Source organism: Sebastes umbrosus, chromosome 6, assembly GCF_015220745.1.
Source record: "Sebastes umbrosus isolate fSebUmb1 chromosome 6, fSebUmb1.pri, whole genome shotgun sequence".
In the NCBI taxonomy this organism is placed as follows: domain Eukaryota; kingdom Metazoa; phylum Chordata; class Actinopteri; order Perciformes; family Sebastidae; genus Sebastes; species Sebastes umbrosus.
In genome coordinates, this window is record NC_051274.1 from 28,752,735 (window position 1) to 28,761,520 (window position 8,786).

The 8,786-nt window shown below is 42.8% G+C and overlaps 1 protein-coding gene across 3 annotated transcripts in view; it reads left to right on the forward strand.

Moving 5' to 3' along the window:
- The window catches only part of LOC119490679 (IQ motif and SEC7 domain-containing protein 1-like), a 150,946-nt gene that overhangs the window by 50,499 nt on the left and 91,661 nt on the right, over positions 1-8,786 (forward strand). The window lies entirely within an intron of this gene.

The following is an 8,786-nucleotide window of genomic DNA, read 5'->3' on the forward strand; positions in this document are numbered from 1 at the left end:
CAAGAAAAAACTGTCGGGGGTTAAAAACAAAATACATCCACAATACAACAAAACAAAAGGAGGAAATCCGGGGTTTCTTCATTAACAAGGTTTTCAGATTTGTTGAGAAACTTGAAGTCCGAGGCTGATATATCGCAAAACTGACAATTTCTTGTGCATAATGAGAAAACCTTTAAAAGAAAGTTCTGAAGCTGGCTTTGCAACTCTGCTGCTGATCCATTTTCTTTTAAAAACTGGCGACAAATTTTCATAAAGATTAGAAAATGACACCCTGCGTTGGACAGTAAAAGTTGCGTCGCATCTTTAACCCAACAGGACTGATCGTCGCCACCGCGCTCTGACCTACCTGGAGACGTTCAAGCTCACACCTGCTTCAGCTGCTTCAGTCGGCAGGATGCAGTGACTCAGCTGAACGCCGGCAATGAGTCTGCATTTTTGTGCATAATGTGAACACGCCGGACGGTCTTTGACCTCCGTCTGAGAACAAACTCGGACCTCGTCTCTTCCCTCGTCTCCTAGTTTGGGTCTGAACGGGGACTTTAACAGTTTACCCTCCGTGTCCGAGCATGAAGCCATGACCCCGCTGTTCCCTGACGACGCTGTGCCCAGAGCCTGAGGTAGACAGAGTTCGGCGAGAGCCGGGCAGCGCTCCGTATGCTCCAGGGCCGTCCACAACATCGCCGCGATAGCATCGAAACATCAGCAGGCAGCGCTCGTAGAGCAGGTGACAGCAGGGATGTCCCAACTCTGTCTTTGCAGGGCTCTGGTGTGTTGTACAGCATGTCCTCCTCACCACATCACACCAAACTCTCTGGAACGAAGGACTGAAGACTCGTCTGGTCTGGCGGGACGTTTTCTAGCTATTCATGATCCATACGAGCCACTCTGGCAGGTAATCATTGGGAGGTCCCCCTTCTGTTATCAAAACCTGGTTGGCTGGTGAAAGAGTGCGAGTGGAGTCACATGAATTGGTCCCCTGCTCTGTCTTTTGTAGAGTCATTACTGTCCCCTACATACAGCAACCAGGGTTCTCCTTAGAACTGGTTCTTTTCTTATTTCAGCAATCTGCTTGCACCCAAATACAACACTGGAGCGAGTGCATGAATCAGTGGATTAAAGAAGTGGATCAAACATTTGGCAGACAGCACTGAAGTACATTGGAGAAAATTTATGTTCCTGTTCTGCAAGGTGGCACTAAATTGCCAGAAATGAGAACAGAGTTTGGTGTAAAAGGTCGCGAGGATGAGGATTTACAGCGAGCATGTAAATCATGGTAACTAGCTCGGTGCTAAGTTGACTCACTTGTCAGGATTAGAGACTGATCTCTGGCCTGTTAAACTGAAAGCAGCAGCCGGGCCTGCAGAGTCAGACTTCAGCCGCGGCGTGCCGCGCCACATGCACAGTAAAGTTTTCTACATTTTTGGCGCCTGAGTGTCTTAAAGTAACTCAGATCAAAGTGACGGAGAAAGAAAAACACTTGAAGTGCTTCCCCCGTTTACAGTTTTAGGGAGAACCCTGGTGCCTAATGTGTACAGTGCACACACACACACAGACACACACACACACAGCAGCTGCAAAAGTCCTCAGAGGTAATAAAAGGACATCAGTGATATGTGGATGATAGCCGGTATGAGTATGTTTACGTGCACACCAGTGATCAGCTTTAAGGCAATACTAGTATGCTCTCATGTTTGAAGTAACAGTTCTAACCTGGTTTCAAGGATTCATTTAATAATCCATCTCCTGTATGAAGTTGAACATGTTATTGGCTTCATAAATATGATAATGAGATGGGGGGGAGAAAACAGAACAAGATTCTGATCCTATCCTACATGCAGACCGAGCGCTGGCTTATGAGACAGTCCTAAAAGTTGTAAAATGCACTAATACCTGAATCCAGAGTTATTTTCCTTCCTCCGTTCATGTGAATGAGACCCAGACCGAGGCTTGCGCGAGTGCTGGGAGGCGGGGTTAAAGGAAACGCTCCTGAGTCTGCTCTAGGGCCCAGTGGATGCCGATAGAGCACGCGCAGTAGCGTTTTCTTAAACCCCGCCTCCCAGCCCAATGGTGAAACAAAAACATATGATTGGTTGACGCTTCACCGCATCATTGGAGCGACGAAAAATTGAGTTGAGTCCAGCTCAACTTGAAAATGACTTGTAGCCTGTTGATGTGTCGCTCGTAGTGTGAACGCAGCATTACTACGCCCGGACCAAACAGGGAACGTCAGCAGCGCGTAGCGGCTGCCTCGCTGAACTGATGCGTATCTCACGCGTGTGGCCTCTAACATCAGTTGGCTGCTGCTGCTGCCAGCTCTTTCTTTCTACATTGCCTTTAATAATGGCCATTTAATTTCATTATAAATGTCATTTATATTTATTTTAGACAGAAAAAGGTTAAGATCATACAGCTCTGTCTGTTTCTCTACCTCCTCGATGAGTTTTCATGTCATCCATCGTTGATGAGCAATCCGAAAAGTGAAGAGTTGTACCCAATAAGAAAACGTATTAACATAGCCTATTATATTTATAGCGTATATTATTTATAACGTATTTATACGTGGCGTTTCTGCTATGACTACTGTGTTAACAAAAAGAAAAGTTGGTTCTCTATTAATTTATGGAGATCTGCAAGTAACTGCTTTTTCACAACCCTTTCCTGTGAATATTTCAGAATAAAAGCATTGTGTGAAGATCAAAAAACGCTAAACGGGCTTTTATTTTGAAACAGGAAGTGTAAAAGATTTTTTGTCTGCGACATTCTATGGATATAGACATTAAAACTGTAGTAATGTTGCTGGTATGATGTCAATATACGGTCAAAAGATCATTTTCAGATCATTGTTGTTGCTGTGAAGCTCGCGGTAAAAATAGGTGAGACCTCAAATCTCTAGAAGAGACGCAGTCGACCCGCGCGTGAGGCGGACAGTGTGGCTGTTCTAACCTGTTAACATGGACGCCGAAATAAAAAAACAACAGGTTCTGCCACGCGCTGCTGACGTTCCCTGTGTGGCCCGGCTTTTATACACTTCAGCGTTTGGCCTCATCACTCAGTTTTGGTGGTGGCTGCTCGATAAGAACCCAACACTTTAAAGCAGAATAATGTCGCTCTTGCTGGTAAAAGCTGCTATAACAATAGCCCCGGTAAACCCAACCTGGATCTATCACTATCACATCCAACTAGCTTAGCTCTGTGGTTTGGTCAGGTAAAACATAAGTAAATATGCTAAATGTGTCTAAAAAGTGAAGCTCGGTCTGCATGTATCGCCGCCCAGATTGAGATAAAATGTGTTTTATGTGTCTCAGATTTTTGCCTTAATCACTACAGTGCACGTAAACACACTCAGTGACTTCCCCTCTGAGAGGAAGCTGATGGAGGTGATGATGAAGGGAAGGACAGAAGCCAAACAGTGGAGTCCTTTGTGTCTTTTCTCATCTCGTAGATCTATTTTCTTTATGCTGTCACCTCTCTCCTCTTAGTCTCTGTGTTTAACTCTTTCCCTCCTCTCCTCTACTCTCCTCCCTCCGTCCCCTCCAAAAGAAAAGAAAGACTTCCTTCTGATTCAGTGCCAAGTAAATCAAATGAAAGATGAAAAACCTTTCTGTCTCATTGCCAAGTAAGATAGAAGGTGTTATTCTCCTGTCGCAGTGCCAAGTTAGAGAGAAACAAAAGTCTCTGACACCCAAACCCTCGAGCAAATGTAATGTTTCATGAGCAGACAAATTCATCCAGTCATCTTTTAACTGTGGAACTACTTTGATAGTGAGCAGCTTGGAGGTTTGTCTTTAGCTTCTTCTCGCAATGTGTAAATTAAAAAGCAATAGGTTTGTTTCCAGATCTGGTGTGAGAATGTCCCTTAGTGTGTAAACTCATATTGAGTGTGAGGGATGAAGAGGCCGATGACTTACAGCTAATGAACACAAAGTGAAACGCTTTGATCCAAAGTTTTATATGCAGCGCGATGACACGATGTCGAAGGTTTACAACACGAGTCACTTGACGTTTTATGTATTTGAGAAGAAAAACGTATAATTGCATTTATTAGTTCAAAACAGAACATATAAATCATTTACCCTCTGAGACCTGTGATCCCGACTGACTTTACTGTCTATACGAGACTCTAGTAGCTTCAGTTTTAGGACTAGAGTGAAGCTACAGATATCATATGAAACTACAAAAACCTAAGGAATCTATTGCTACTTACGCTGTCATGCTACGTTGCCATGTTGGGAAGGAGGTTAAATAACGCTCCAAAGTTGAGCTAAATTTTGGCGAGGCAAAACTGGCATGGTCATTTTCAAAGGGGTCCCTTGACCTCTGACCTCAAGATATGTGAATGAAAATGGGTTCTACGAGTCTCCCCTTTACAGACATGCTCACTTTATAAGAATCACATGCAGTTTTTTTTCATGCAGTATAAATGTGTTATTCTCCCCTATTCTATTTGAACATTTCTGCATACTGGGGTCCCTAAACAGCCATTTCATTGTAGTGAGACCACTTTTCTTAAACGTGACTTCACTGTATAAGATGACATGTGGTGACCTCTAGGATAATCACAGCCTCATGAAACTTTACAGCCACAAACTAGAGACCTAGAGCATTCAGAGGATGGATGGCTTTCCTAGGTAGACTGACACCCAAATCACAGCATGGCTTTTTCTATGGTGTTCCCCAAGGTCTTGGTGTCTTAATGTAGTAATTTGGAGGGATTATTGATCATTGTTATCAATTCTCGAGTGGTTAAAAATGGTTAAATTTAGCACCACATAAAAAATTGCTGCAACAACCTAGGAGACATAATAGAGCATCGGGATGACCATCATATACTTCAATCATAATGTTCTAAACCCTTATACAGTTTTACAATTAATTTTAAATAATTAGTTAAATAATTCATGTTTATTTCTGATTTATGACGAGAACAGCTTGACACACAGTGCAGAGCTGCATCTCAACTAATCTTCAGGTTCCCAGCTTTCAGATGATGTACACCACTTCTATGTGACATCTATTGTTGACCTGCTGTCTCCCCCTAAAGACCCCCTGTATCCCCCTAAACAAGACGAAAAGGGTTCTATTGTGGGTCTCAGGAGGTTATTAATCTCACAAAGATTCAGAAAATGCACATCTTATCTTTTAAAAGGCTGTAAAGTGCAGGTCCACCCAGTCAATGAAACAAATGTTTAGGTCCTGAAAACTATCATTTAGGCTGGACCGCTGAGGGCCAGCCCTACAACCGCAAAACTATGTCACTGACGGAGTGATGAAGTTACAGGATCGGTCTGCTTAGTGTTGGAGTTTCCTCGTTGGCTGTTGCTCTTTTAAAATGAAAAGGCAGGAGCAGTCCTATGTTTACGTTTTTACCGCGTGTCAGCGGTTCCACTCACCGGCGCGAGGGCTCTTTTATCGGCGCATTTCCACCAGATCCGGTGACGAATTATTGTAAGGATGGCCTCTGAGGGAGGCGAACGGCGTTACCACTGTTTTACACTCGGCGGCTCATGTTACCTTAGTCTTGGAAAGGGAGGAGTGAGCGGAGGGGTCCTCAGTTGGTTGCAATCTGCAACCACACCGCTAGATGTCACCAAATCCTGCACACTGTACCTTTAATACTTTCCCACAAGTGTGAGTTTCTGGTGTACTGTAGGAAATAAACATTTGATGGCCATGTTGCTGCCAGTGTGACCCCTGTTGTAAGAAATGGCATTTCAAATTTTAGACTTTTGTTCATCCAAATTCCCAAGTATTTGTAATTGTCAACAATAGAGACACCATCAACAGTATTGACAGAAAGTGTTGGAACTTTTGTTCGCCCAGGAGAGAAACTCCTAGCTTCAGTTTTGGTTGAGTTAAAGAGGGCATGTCTTCATCACCAATAATCTCTAACTAGAAGATGATCAGCACCAACTGCCTGATCCACTGACTGTAATCAATACATATATGTATTGATCTCTATACATGTCTCTAATTGACTACAACTCTACCTAGAGTTTCCATAGAGCTGCATTATACTCTGTCACTGTATAAAGCCATAATCTACTGTAGAAGAGACTTACTTTGTCCTCGGTGAAATGTCTATTTTAAAAGTATTTTAACCATCTAAAATGTTTTTTTTGGTCTTTTTTCTTGTTGTTTTACTTGTTGTGAGAGAATCTCCTCCTCATCGGCAGCACTCTGCTGCTCATTACGACTTGTCACCTCACATCTGCAGACAGACAGACAGTCAGACAGACAGGCAGGCTCTGCTGGTCTCTGTGCTGGTTATATAACTACGTTCCTGCACACAGGATGGCAGATGAGTCATGTTGTAGAGTCAGAAGTATACGCGCTGGGAACAGGGAGCTGCAGTTGTCTTGTTAGTGCTCGTCAACACCGTGTAATAATCAAGTTTGCTGTCTGGTAATTTATTCGTTACCTTTTAGTATCTCTGTAGCCCAACTTGTGTTCGCCTCTGCCGCTGTGACCCAGTTTCCTCTGCAGCGTCAGCTCGGTTTGTTTCATCTGACGGGGAAGTTTTTCAATTTTTCAAACACAATTAATTCAGAGACTGTGTGGTCAAATGCCTCCATACGTCCTCGTCAAAATGAAGATATGCATAAAGTTACACAGTCATGTCTGAGAGAAGAACTCAGATGTTATTTAGTTTAGTACATGGAGAACAAAACGTTGTCCGATGGTTCAACCAGACTGACAGCTGAAAGAGACAAAGATCCCTCTGAGCACCAGTTAAATCAGAATAGAAGAAATCAGCAGTCATCGGTTAAAGAAACTGAAGCTGAGCATCAAAATGTGAACAGGTTCCTGTTTCAGTGTCAAAGTCACAATAATGCAGCCTAAAACAAGGAATTATCAGCTGCAACGTGTTGTTTCAGCAAAGCAGAAACAGAAGGTTAGTCTAGGGTTAGCACTACCAGTATCATACTCTGCCAACCCCGATTTTCCCAGGAGACTCCTGGTTTTCATTGCCCTCTCCCGGTTTCCTCCCGGGGTCACAATTCTCTTATCTTAGCCTGTTTCTGGAACTGAACAGTGTGTATAATCCCTACTGTTTCCACCCGGACGACAATAGAGCTACACCAACTGTCGTTTCCCGGCGGAGGAGAGCAGTCTATGGTCGCAACACAGTGCAGTTTGAGCTCATGTTTAATATGCGCTCGCCACAGCGTGCAGCGCCCAAAGTTGGGCTTTGCTCGATGCAGCAAAAAGCCGGCGTGACGCGGTGCAAGCTGTTGGAAATAATGTGTTTCAGAGCTCAGTTTTGCCGTTGTCGCGTTGTGTCTGAAAGGACTTTCAGTGAGTGAGAGAAGGAGAGAGAAATGGAGAGAACTAAGAGAAAGAAACAATCAAACAGGAGCAAAAATGAATAAAAACGGATGAATATTAGTTTATGCCAGAGATTCACACGTCATGTTCACACCAGAGGGGAGAATTATTCAGTTTTCTTTCCTGGGAGTTCAAGGTAAAATCAAAAGTTTAATATAAAAATGCTGTTCAGTGTACTTATTATTTTGTTATTTTCACTCTTTTAAATCACCAGAATTCAGGAAACAAAGTCTCTGAAACTCACATTTTTCTGGGGGAGGATCCCCAGACCTCCGCTTTGGTTTAGAAATCCTCCCTTTTTTTAAGGTTGGCAAGTATGAATACAACAGACAGGGGGCAGCAGTCAGTCTGATTTGTTTCACTTCGGGATCGCCTTCTCCTTGGATCTCCTCTTCCTCATCTTCTTCCTCGTCCGCTTCTGTAGCATCATTCGGTTCAGTTCCGAGGACAGTATTCACAAAGCGTTACCAGCAGGAGTCCTCCTACATGACACTAAAAGTCAACTCTTTAAATTAAATTAAAATACTAAATACTAAATCTATATAATTTGATGAGATAATTCTACATATAACGCCAATTTAGTTTTTAATGGGTAATTCAACGGTGGCTGTGAAATCAGATTTATTTATTTAGTTGGTGATTATTTAATGTACACTTTGATGACTGACATATTCCATCAAAATATGCTTTTAAATGTTAATTATCATAGTGTTTTTTTTTTCCAGGACGATGTACATTACCTGCAGTAAATGTCTTCAGTCACTCAGCGGTCCTCTGGCAGCCTTGTTTCCTAAAGGTTGCGTTTATATAAGTAATGGAGCCTGAATTAGGTTTATTATTATCAGCATAATTAGGTTTTTAATTAACATATATGCCAGGAGGCAGAAGTGTTGGGTGGCCCGGCGGTTAGCTCTGTCGCCTCACAGCGAGAAGGTTCTGGGTTCTTTCTTTGCGTGTGCAGTTTGCATGTTCTCCCCGTGCCTGCGTGGGTTTCCATGCAGGCAGGTTAATTGTCTCTAATTGACTCTAAATTGTAGGTGTGAATGGTTGTCTGTCCCTATGTGTCAGACCCCCCCAGCAACCCTCTGAAGGATTAGCGGGTATAGCTGATGGATATCTGCTAAATCCACTCTCTCAGTACAATATCTGCTCATAGCGACTAAAGCATTATTCCACTTTTTTTATGGTTATGTTTAGGCACTCAGAAAGTTTATGGAAAGATTCTCTCGTTAATTGTCCACTAAACAATTAATCTATTAATCATTTCAGCTCATAAAAGGAACGTAAGTTAATTGTTCAAATGCTCCATTGTTCAATAATTTGAGAGCGTTTCCTGATTTTTCCCGAGATGGTCTGCTGGCATACCAACACGTTCTTATCCCAACTCGTCACAGACTGGCACTTTGCCACGTCCCATGGCTTAACTTCTCTTTTATGTTTAGATAACAAAACCACTATAA